Source organism: Schistocerca gregaria, chromosome 1, assembly GCF_023897955.1.
Source record: "Schistocerca gregaria isolate iqSchGreg1 chromosome 1, iqSchGreg1.2, whole genome shotgun sequence".
Classification (NCBI taxonomy): domain Eukaryota; kingdom Metazoa; phylum Arthropoda; class Insecta; order Orthoptera; family Acrididae; genus Schistocerca; species Schistocerca gregaria.
In genome coordinates, this window is record NC_064920.1 from 9,215,804 (window position 1) to 9,228,459 (window position 12,656).

At 41.3% G+C, this 12,656-nt stretch overlaps 1 protein-coding gene across 14 annotated transcripts in view; it reads left to right on the forward strand.

Moving 5' to 3' along the window:
* The window catches only part of LOC126320910 (tight junction protein ZO-1), an 839,027-nt gene that overhangs the window by 782,645 nt on the left and 43,726 nt on the right, over positions 1-12,656 (forward strand). The gene's annotated exons all lie outside the window — the stretch shown is intronic.

A 12,656-nucleotide genomic window follows, 5' to 3' on the forward strand; every position in this document is an offset into this window, starting at 1 on the left:
TAATGTTTCCATGTGTTGTAAACAATCCTGTGATGAAACCCGCAACTCTTTGTTTTATCTTCTCTATCTCTTCTAGTAATCCTGTTTGGTAAGTGTCCCAGAATGATGACAACACTCAAAAACCAGTCAAACAGGTGTTTTGTAAGTCACTTCTTTTGTGAATAAATTACATTTCATTAAGATTCTCTCAAAGAATCCCAGTCTGCCATGTGCTTTCCCCTTGTGCTCATTCCACTTCATGTCACTCATGGTGGTTATCTGTAGGAATTTTAAGACAGTTACTGTTTCCAGTGATTTTTTGTCAGTAATACAATCACATCCAGTGGCTGTTGTGCACGAGCACGAGAGCACATTAACACCATAACTTTCTATACTTTGCAGATTTATTGGCTATTTTTCTTTGAATGGTGTCAGATGTAATGTAGATGCTGCAGTCTGAAAGATACAGCACTTAAATATACTATGCTAGTACTCCACTAGACTCCATGAAACTTGGCAACAGCATTGTGAAAACACCCCCAGTTGTGCAAGTTTTAAGGAGCTTTTGGGCGTGCGCAACCCGTGTGACATAATTGCCTTACGGACCAAATATATACAAATTTGATAAACAAGTTGCATGGTCACGATGTGCACAGCTACCCCTTGCCACTCTGCTGGAAGCTTATGTCAGTCCAACCAGATGCTAGCACACTGCGGCAGACTTTTATCCCTGTTCGCTCGGCATAAATCCTGCTACATGACAGCACACTCCTCAGATATGCTAATTTCCTCACTATATACTGTAGTAAAATTAGATTGGGCATCAGTATATGTTAAAGTTGTGCAGACCCTCGGTTTCTGAATGAATTATAGCAGATTAAGTTATGAATTTTGTCATACAGTAATCCATTTGATGCACTGAGAGTCATAAGGGCCTGAAGAATATCACTATCGACTGTGAGATAGTAGCATTTATTCATGATGCTGAAATCTGTTGATCTCGTAGTCAGTCAAGTTTATCTGTGCTGTAGGCCCACATTACATATATGAAAATTCATGGTTTCTCTGATATTCACTTAAATGTGTCATCGATGGCGGTGTGCTTGAGGCCCTTTTGGATCTCAGCGCCTCATTTGTATTCTAGTCAAGTGACCATGGTGGTAGGCATTACTAGATGAGTTTAATTATTTCCACAAATGGCTTGTGTTTAGAGTAATTGTTTACAGTGTGGGAATTGGCTTTTGTGTGCCGTGTAAACATGAACTGTGTTGAATCTATTTTAAATGCTAACAGAAAAGTAAAGCTGTGAGGATGATTGTGAGTTGTGCTTGAATAGCTCAGTCAGTATAACACTTGCCTTTGAAATGCAAGGGTCCCGAGTTCGAGTTGTGGTCTTGCACACAGCTTTAATCCGCTACGAAGTTTCACAACAGTGTGCAATCTGCTAGAGTGAAAATCTCATTCTGGGAGCAGAAAAATAAATTACCAGCACAAGTTAATTATAAAGGAACTAGGGCCTCCGAGAACAGATATTTTGCTTGAGAGAGTGACGAAATCAAATAAGCGTGACTACAAATGAACATTTAACAGGAAAGTGTACAGTTAGTGCAAGTTGCTATGTGAGTGCAGAATAAGAATGTCTGATTTTCAGCCCAGATCTTGTGCATTTGTCTAAAAAAAATGGAGAAGCACAAATACTCCCACTTACACAAAAGTACGAAATGGAGAGTTGCAAAAGCTTACACATATTTTGTTATTGCTCTAAACTGTACTTAATTATGTACAAAACAACAAAATTCCACAAAAACAATTCTTTTTTTGTCAGACAAGTTATGCCTTTTATTATTATTATTATTATTATTACTGTTATTACTATTATTATTATTAATGTTATTATCATTGGCAGTGGCTGTAGTTGTATATATTTGTTGATAAGCATAACTGTTGTACAGCAGATACTATTAATTTCACCTTCTCAGATTTATCTGAATCTAAAAGTTTGTGAACACTCAGAAAGTATATTCATGAGCCATCACTGATCACATGTTAGTGAATTTGTTCACCTGTTTATGTGCAATATGTTACACTTCTTTATGGCCGGTATTAGCTGCCAATCCTTGCACCAATTGTGATCGGAGGCTTTCCCAGTGTATGTGTTGTTTCCAGGTCTCTCAGGTGTCCAGCCGGATGTGATCGTTGAAGTCCCATGATATTTCAGCGAATAACCTTTCCGCCATTATCAGGTGGTTCTGATGGAATGGTCTGTCTGCTCATTGCCAGTGTTATTTAAGTCCGTCAGTCGGATTTCAATTGCCTGCACCGACAGTCTGATTGCGGCTGCCAAACATCCGGTTGCCGTGCCTTGCTTAGTTGAAAACCTGTGTCTCGGTTTATGAGATTGTCTGTTACGCGAATTTCAATGGCCTCCTTGAAGATGCTGTCCCAGTAGAAGCTGGTAGGGACCAGAATCTTGGTCTACTCGTGTTTTGCGTTATGTCCAGTTTCCAAGAAGTGTTCTGCCAGTGCCGTAGGTGCATGTGGTGTTGGTGTTCTTTACAGCGGTCTTCGATTGTTCGGATTGTTTGACCTATGTTGGATTTGCCGCAACCACACGGAATATTATATACGCCCGCTTTCTTGAGGCCAAATCTGTCTTTCACTGTCTCCAGTAGGGCCCGTATCTCGGATGGTGGTCGGAAGACCGTGTCAATTTTCTGTTGTTTCAGCAGTCTCCCAATTTTTGATGTTGTGTTGCTTGCATATGGTAGAAAGACAAGACTTGTTTTTTTGTCTTTAGACCTTTCTTCATCTGGGTTTCTGCAGTGTTTTCGTCGTCTGAGGGCTGTCTGAATCTGTTGTTCGCTGTATCCATTCTTGTGAAACACATTTTCTAGGTGTTTGAGTTCTTTGTGCAGACTTTGTTTGTCCGATATCGAGTATGCCCTATGAACCAGTGTGTTGAGCATCCCGTTGAGTTGTGCAGGATGGTGGCAACTCGAGGCATGTAGATATAGGTTCGTATGTGTAGGTTTGCAGTACTCGCTATGACCCAGTGTGCCATTTGATATCCGCTCTACGAGTACATCAAGAAAGGGTAATTTCCCTTCCCTCGATCTCCATGGTGAACTGTATGTTGTCGTGGACGGAATTTAGATGTTCTAAAAATATCTGTAGATGATCAGGTCCTTGGGGCCAAATGACAAACGTGTCGTCCACATATCGGTAAAAAGACACGGGTTTCCGTTCTGTCGCTTGAAGTGCCTCCTCTTTGAAGCTCTCCATCAATAAGTTGGCTACCACTGGTGAGAGAGGGCTCCCCATAGCCATGCCATCAGTTTGCTCATAGTATTGGCCGTTGAAGACAAATTAGTTGGATATAAGTACGTACCTGAACAGTTGTACCAACTCGGGACCAAATTTCTCGTTGATAAGGTGAATCAAATTTTCTAGCAGGACCCTTGTGAACAGTGACACGACATCAAAGCTCACCATGATGTCTGTTTCTCGTAGGGTCAGCTCCTTGAGACAACAAATGAAGTCTGTTGAGTTCCGAATATGTTCTTCGCACTTTCCCACTTATGGTCTGAGCAGATGTGCCAGATGTTGTGTGAGAGGGTATGTGGGCACGCCGATGTTGCTGACAATGGGATGCATCCCTTCCTTATGTGTCTTAGGGAGGCCGTATATTGTCAAGCTACTGCGGAGCACTGTCGAAGTTTCATGATATCTTTCTCCTCTATTGCGCCATTTTTCAGTAGGCTGGCAGTCCTTAGTTGTATCCTGCTGGTTGGGTCCAGAGACAAAGAGACTGTCGTCCTGCCAGCTGACAAAGGAAACACCACGGTCGTTCTGAACAGACCGGACTATGAACAGAAGATGCTTCAACTTCTTGACGACCCAGCATACCGGAAGATCAAGACGGACCCGACCAAAAGGATACAACTAAGGACTGCCAGCCTACTGAAAATGGTGCAATACAGGAGAAAGATATCAAGAGACTTCGACAGTGCTCCGCAACTGGAAGTTTGGCGGTCGCAATCGGACTGTAGGCGCAGGGAATCGAAGCCCGACTGATGGACATAAATAACACTGACAATGAGCAGACAGACCATTCCATCAGAACGACTTGATGATGGCAGAAAGGTTATTCACCAAAATATCGGGGGACTTCAACAATCACATCCGACTGGACACCCGAGAGCCCTGGAAATCTGCACCAATTGTTGATAATCTGCATGTGTTCTTGCATTTTCCTTCAGTCATCTGCAATAGCACCACAGTGCCTCCAGCGTTATCCACTATACAATTAATATAAACTGTAAACACTAACAGCTGTATAAGACTCGCTTGGGGTACTCCTGAAATTATCTTTACGTCTGTCAATTTTGTTCCTTTAGCAGCAGTGTGTTGAGGTTTGTCTCCAAGGAAATCCTGAATCCAGTCCCAAATCTGGTCCAATACTTGGTGAGCTCATATTTTGTTCGTTATGCAACTGTGTGGAACTGTTTTGAATGCCTTCATCAAGTCAAGGAACAGGGTTTTAACATAGGCACCTTTGTGTACATCTGGTCCTGATGCCTTTTCATTGTTGAGCAGTTTCATTTAACTTTCTATTCTGTAATTGCTTATCTCAATATTTGCCATTTTGGTATACATGCAATCTTAAAAGGGCAAACTGTATTGTGATCTTCTGTCATGAAACAATTTCAGATGAACAAATTCAGTATTTTGGCCTGCTCTCTGTCATCTCACATTTCGGTGCCAGTATGGTCACTGAGTGACTGAATAGGTGATTTTGACTTTAAGTAAGACTGAAACCTCTTAGAATTTGAAATCAGATTGTTTGGCAAAATTTAAGTTTAAAATACATTGAACACTTTCCCATTGTTCTTCTCTCATCATTTTGGTTTCATTCAGCTTTTGTTTGTGTACTATACTTTGACTTCACTTAGTTAAAAATGAAACACTTCTTGCTTTCACAGCCACTTTCTAACTCAGCTGTTGAACAATAGTGGATCTTTTACATCACTCACTCAGCACATACTTATCAAAGGCATATTGTACAACAATACTGAATGTTATCCATTTGTACTCAACATATTTCTCCTCAGAGATGGATATTTTATATGGACTTCTTAGATAGTCTGCAATTTATATCCTGTCACTCTTGCTAACCAAAAATATTTAGTTATGTTTTTTAACATTATTTGTAATAGCTGTAATCATTGATGCTATTAAAGCCTAATGATCACTAATTCTCTCCTCAACTTTAACTAATCCAAGAAGTTCATGTCTGTTCATTATGAGGGGGCCCGAGATATTGTTGTCAGTTCATGAACTATCTGTTTGAGGTAACTTTCAGACAAGACTTTCAGAACAGTCTCACACAAACTCTTTTTTCTAGCACCTCTGTAAACTACATGACTGTCTCATTCTACAGTAGGTAAGTTAAAGTCTCCTCCTATATACAATAATGTGATCAGGAACCTTACTCATCATATTTTACAAGTTGTCTATGAAGCACTCTGCCACTAGAACTCCTGACACTGGTGGAAAAGAAAAGCAACCAATTACCATTTCTGATCCACATTTGATGCTTAGCTTTACACAGCCTATTTCAGATTCGGATTTTGTAATAACCTTGCCAGATACTATAGAGTTCTTTATGACAGTAAATATGCTGCCATCACTGGCAATATATATTGTAATCTGAATTTAGAATTTTACTGCTGTCCACTTCTGGTTCAGCCAACTTTCTGTTCTTAATACTATGTTACATAATTAACTTTAATAAAGGAGACTAAATCTAGGGCTTTAACATGGAAGCTCCTGTAGTTTACTAATAACACCTTAACATTTCTGTTTCTGTTCTGCAAGGCCAAATGTTCTCCACTGAGAGCAATCTGGGTGATCTGCCTTTGACTTTGATAGACATTTCATCATTGGCTCTAAGGAGAGCTTCCTCTCTCTCTCTCTCTAAAAAAAAAAAAAAAAAAAAAAAAAAAAAAAAAAAAAAAAAAAAAAAAAAAAAAGGTGAGAGAGAAGAGAGAGAGAGAGAGAGAGAGGACTACGTGAGCCCGTGGTTTAGACCTCCCTCACAAATCCAAACCAGAGTTCTGCAGTCAACACAGGGTAATATGCTGCAAGTGATAAGTTGTGGTTGCACTCCATGTGCATGCTAGCTGCCTTTACCAATCCAGTCAGCTGCCTAGTGAAGTATGTCTAATATTATGCATATGATGGAAACAAAGACTGGGCAAATGATGCTACATCATTAGTGACAATGCAATCTCTAACCATAGTGGACATTCATCTGTCACATCTGTTTCATTTGGTTATTGCCCAACTGTTAGCTGTGTTTTTGATAAGAAAATGGTGGTTATTGTTGAAAGTTCATAGTTTTGTAGTGAATTAGTGGCACATGTGCACTCAACATCATCATTAGTATTCTGCCAAAAGACAAGTTTTCACATGGTAGGTCTCCAGGCTATCCGGTCTTCTGCCATCCTCTTCAGGTATGCATAATTCCGTCTTTCCTTTACGTCATCTATCATCTTGTATCTCCTTCTTCCTGTCAGTCTTCTCTCACAAACCAATCCTTCCAAAGCATCTGCTAGCAAGCACTCCCTTCTCAATGAATGTCCCAACCAGTTCTTTTTCCTTTCTACATGTGCACAAAGAACATATAATTCAATAAATATGTTGCAAGAGACTTCATAGTTATAGGAGTAACTTTTCAATTTTGTCTTTTTATCACAAAATTAACATTACCCTGAAACTTAAAAAAAAAAGTTACCTAGCAAAGAGCAAAGGTACTGATCACCCAGCAAATCATTTTCTTCCATGAGTCTGCAGATATTTGTATAATCTAGTTCTTCAGGCTGAGTGGGTTTTGGGCTTTAATAACTAGCTGGCTTTTATGAACTAACAGCCGGCTGTGGTGGTCTAGTGGTTCTAGGTGCTCAGTCCGGAACAGCAGGACTGCTACGGTCGCAGGTTCGAATCCTGCCTCGGGCATGGATGTGTGTGATGTCCTTAGGTTAGTTAGGTTTAAGTAGTTCTAAGTTCTAGGGGACTGATGACCACAGATGTTAAGTCCCATAGTGCTCAGAGCCATTTGAACCATTTTGAACTAACACCAGCTAGCAGTAGGTTGCAGTAGGTACTGGGAGATGAAGAAGCTTGCACAGGATAGAGTAGCATGGAGAGCTGCATCAAACCAGTCTCAGGACTGAAGACCACAACAACAACCAGCCAGCAATTCATAAAAACTGCAGGACATCCCCTTACAGCAATAATGAAATGGATTAATCAGAACTCACCACATAGAGGAGGCACTGAGTGGCAGACAGACACAGTGAGAAAAGACTGCATGATATTATCACCTGTCACACCAAGTCCATGAGACTGGAGTGGGACTAGGCCAGCAGCGAAGGGGATAAAGGCAGTGGGTTGGAGTAAAGGGGATAACGAAGACTGATGCCTGGGTAGTTCCAATGGAGGTTGCATTGCAGGGAGAGTTCCCACCTATGAAATTCAGAACAGCTGATGTTGCTGTAATGAATCCAGATGGCACAGTTTCTGAAGCAGCTGTGGAATTTGAGCTGGGTGGTGTATCAGAACCTGATAATTCCACGTTTCACCAATTCGCCTTTGTATTTTAAATGTCCAAATCACAACGAATTGAACTGGTTTTATTGTTATGTGGCAGGGAAAGGAATGTTTTTTAACTGCAAACATGACAATAATTAACTATATGACTCACTAATATTGCTTAATATGGAAGTAATAATGTGCAGAATAATTTCTGTATCATTTTGTAATGTTGGTCGCACTACACAAAGTGATTCCATTTAGCAGTCGGGTTTATGGCATCCTCCACATGCACTGCTCCCTGCCCAGACTACCTTACAAAAAAGAAGAACCTACATCCGCCCCCCATTGAATGTGTATCGCTTCTCAAAGAAATACAGCCTTTGTTATCCCAGTAGAGCATTTTCATTACAACTGCTCTACATTTCAGTGTTTTTCCTAACAGTAATAACAATCTCTAACACAAATTTTGACACATCTTGCCTAATAGATAACAGAATACTATTATTAACAAGGCACCTAATTATGTTTTAAACTTCTTCCCAAATCAAGGTGTGTATAGTGGGGTTCAATTTTCAGGATTGGTATCAAATGTGTGTGAAATCTTATGGGACTTAACTGCTAAGGTCATCGGTCCCTAAGGTTACACACTACTTATCCTAAATTATCATACACACACATGCCCGAGGGAGGACTCGAACCTCCACCAGGATCAGTCGCACAGTCCGTGACTGCAGCTCCTTAGACTACTCGGCTAATCCCGTGCGGCAGGATTGGTATGCCGTGCAAGTTTTCTTTATATGGCCTACCTGGATTTGGATTTATATCACCCCTGTAGTAAACAGCGTGCAGCTATTTAACCTTATCTTACGACAGATCCACTGAAAGTAAACTACATCTACAGAGATTGTTTTGGTCTCCAGCTTGGAAGAAGCAATTTCAATACTTTATTTCAGTTTATATTTCTTTTAGTGTGCCAAAAGTAAATACACTTTAATGACATTTGTGGCAACAATTTTATTTGGAAGGAAGATGGAGGAGGGCTGAGTTATTCCTACACGGCTTAATGGCTGCCGTCTTTACTTTGAATAATTATGTTAAGCTAATATTCTGATAAAGCAAATTTAAAGTAAGAAATCTCATTAAATTAAATTTTACAATGACATATCAAAGCAAACACACTTATTCTCTCTTCAGATTGAAAGTAAACAATTATTCTTAGAGGCTCCTTTTATATGACAGTACATGATTGCCATTACACCAAAATTAATTGACTAAGATCTTTTGACCATACAGGGTGACACAAAATTCACATTTAACAAATTGGCAGGGAAGTTTGGATTGGTATAGGACATTGAGTCAATGATTCTGACAAATACTTTTAACATAACTGTATTAGAACTTTGGCAAACAATCAGGTTGACTGTAAAATTCTGATACACTGCTAAAGACTGTTAATGCGAAAATGTCTTGCCTTGTTCATTGCAGTTGTGTCAGTGTTGAAGTTGATGCTTGCTGTTTAAAAATTTGAATAGGCTCCTCACGTCTCCGGTGATGGAATTAATTTATAACTACCACACACTTACAGCAGCCATGTTAACTTGCTGTGGCATCAACTCCATATACCACCACATAAAACCAGTCAGATATTCTTGCTTTCCAACACAAAATAAACCGGAGACAACTTCAGGAGCTATAAACCACTGCCACACCAAATATTGAGCACTTTCACATCAAATTGTCGTTGCTGAAGGCTCACATCCCCAGGTATGCCATGACACGTATACTGCCATGGCTTGACTGCAACTGCCTCTGGTTTCCCATTCTTTTCCTCTCTTGGAGTGCTTGCACCTGCATCATCCAAAAAACTGTTGGTTGAAAACCAATAGTGGATTCCCTACCTTTATGATTTCATTTTGTTTAAATGAACTATATGTTCTAATACCTTTAAAATGTTGAGTCAGTACATTTATAACTTACATTCATTTCTATATTTTATTTTTCACAAAATTATTAATTTTTCACAAAATACTCTCTCCTTCCAAAACACATTTATGATAGACACTACACTTTTGACACAGTTATAGACATTTCGTCAACACTAACCTTTTGTATAAGATTGATCATTTTACTCAGTAGATTTTCACACGATACTGTTTTTATAAATAAAAAACTTTTAGACACTGGAATTTGGAATTTGAATTTAACTGTACCATCACACTGGGGCAGTTCCCTCTTGGTCATTTGTGCGGATGGACAGCCTGTAAGTGGTTGTGCCCACGAACACAGTATCCTCATTCAACCCTGTACATCCTTCCATTGCCACCTGCTTCAGTCATGTCACAGGCATCTCCTACTCCCTCAAAAGATAGGCCCACCTGTGATAAGAGCGATACTGTGTACCAACTTAGCTGCAACGGTTGTGTTGCATCCTATGTGGATTACTAGCAAGTCATCTGCTCACAAAAATGCCAGCACTGGACTGTTACCGAGAGACAGTTGGACCATTCACTTACTAAGTATGCTGCCCAACATGATGTGCTTCACTTCAACATCTGCTGCACAGCCTGTGCCATCTAGATTCTTTCCACCAACACCAATTTTCCCAAACTGCGCAGGTGGGAGCATGCTGAGGAGAATACCCTGTGGCTTCGACCTTCACTAATCTGTGTTCCCACATGCACCCATTCCCTGTTCCCTCTTGAGCTTCACACATGACTGCTATCAGTCATGTGCACATCACATCACAGTGCACATCCATAGTCCTTTCTCCTTCTCTGTTTCCCCCACCCCTCCCCCCCAGTGCTGCACCTAGCAGCCCACCATCCTGTCCCCACTATGCCATTTCACACTGTGACTGGCAGCACAGCATCTCTACTTCTAACCTAATACCAGTCCCCCTTCCTACCCCCATCCCTCTTCCTTATCCCAGTCGCAGATGGAGATGGTCCACAGTGCCTGAAGGGACAGTTCACATGTGAATGTGTGGGTGATTTGTCTACATCTGAGAAAGATTTAGTATAATAGCTGATAATACACTATGTGATCAAAAGTATCCAGACACCCCCCCCCCCCCCCCCCCCCAAAACATATTGTTTTTCGTAAAGGGTGCATTGTGCTGCCACCTACTGCCAAGTACGCCAAATCAGTGACCTCAGTAGTCATTAGACAACGGGAGAGACCAGAATGGGGCGCTCGGCGGAGCTCACGGACTTTTGACATGGTCAGGTGATTAGGTGTCAGTTGTGTCATATGTCTGTACGCGAGATTTCCACACTCCTAAACATCTCTAGGTCCACTATTTCTGATGAGATAGTGAAGTGGAAACATGGAGGGACAGATACAGCACAAAGTGTACAGGCCAACCTCATCACACAGGAAATCCAAACTGCATCAGGATCCACTGCAAATATTATGACTGTTAGACAGGTGGTGAGAAAAATGGGATTTCATGGTCATAAGCCACACATCGCACCGGTAAATGCCAAACGATGCCTCGCTTGGTGTAAGGAGCATCAACATTGGATGATTGAACAGTGGCAAAATGTTGTGTGTAGTGACGAATCACGGTACACAATGTGGTGATCCGATGGCAGGGTGCGGGTGCAGTGTATGCCCGGTGACCATCATTTGCCAGCGTGTGTAGTGCTAACAGCAAAATTCAGAGGTGGTGGTGTTATGGTGCGGTCATGTTTTTCGTGGAGAGGGTGTGCACCCCTTATTGTTTTGCGTAGCACTATCACAGCACAGGCCTACATTAGTGTTTCAAGGTCCTTCTTGCTTTCCATTGTTGAAGAGCAATTCGGACATGGTGATTGCATCTTCCACCATGATTGAGCACCTGTTCATAATGCACGGCCTGTGGCAGAGTGGTTACATCCCTATAATGGACCGGCCTGCACAGAGTCCTGACCTGAATCCTATAGAACATCTGTGGCATATTTTGGAATGCCGACTTTGTGCCAGGCCTCACCAACCTACATCAATACCTTTACTCAATGTAGCACTATATGAAAAATGGGCTGCCATTCCCCAAGAAACCTTACAGCACCTAACTGAACGTATGCCTGTGAGAGTGGAAGCTGTCATCAAGGCTAAGGGAGGGCCAACACCATATTGAATTCCAGCAGTATCGATGGAGGGTGCTACGAACTTGTAAGTCATTTCCAGCCAGGTGTCCAGATACTTTTGATAACATAGTGTATGTAGCCTACATTTTTGGTCACTGTGTCTGTCTACCACTAAGTGCCTACTTTACATAGTGAGTAAGAATCTATCAATTTCATATTGTTTAAAGTGTAATGTAAATAGATAAAAATTATATATTGCTGCTGGATTTTCTGCTTGAGACATAGCATTTATTTTGACAATCATATATTCTTACCATATCTGTAGACCAGTTACATCAACACCATAATACGTTTTCAGATGAATGACCATCATATCCAAACGATAAAAACCATTTTTGCCATTGCACACAGGAACAGCAATTGCACCATTATCGACCTACAGAGAAAAAGTAGTGAATCAGACATTCTGGAAGCAAAAATTTGACATCTGGAAATTGAGATCGGCAGCAACAATGCTTGGCAGCTCATACTTAGAAGCAGCACGTGATCTCTACACTATCTATTACATATGTGCACTGTGTCTCAGTCAGTTGACCACACATTTCCACAGCTACAGGAAAATCCAGGATGGAATGTAACAATATTAGAGAGGGAAAGTTGCTACTTACCATATGCTGAGTCGCAGATAGGCACAACAAAAAGATTCTCACAATTATAGCTTTCGGCCAGTAAGGCCTTTGTCAACATTAGACACACACACACACACACACACACACACACACACACATGCACACAAACACAACTCACACACACGGCTGCAGTCTCAGACAACTGAAACCACACTGCGAGCAGCAGCTTCATTGCATGATGGGAGTGGCAACTGGGCGGAGGTAAGGAAAAGGCTGGGGTGGGGAGGGGGAGTGATAGTATGGTGAGGATGGCAGACAGTAAAGTGCTGCTGTTTCGATGGTGGGCAGGGGAATGGGGGGGGGGGGGGGGGGGGGGGGGATCAGC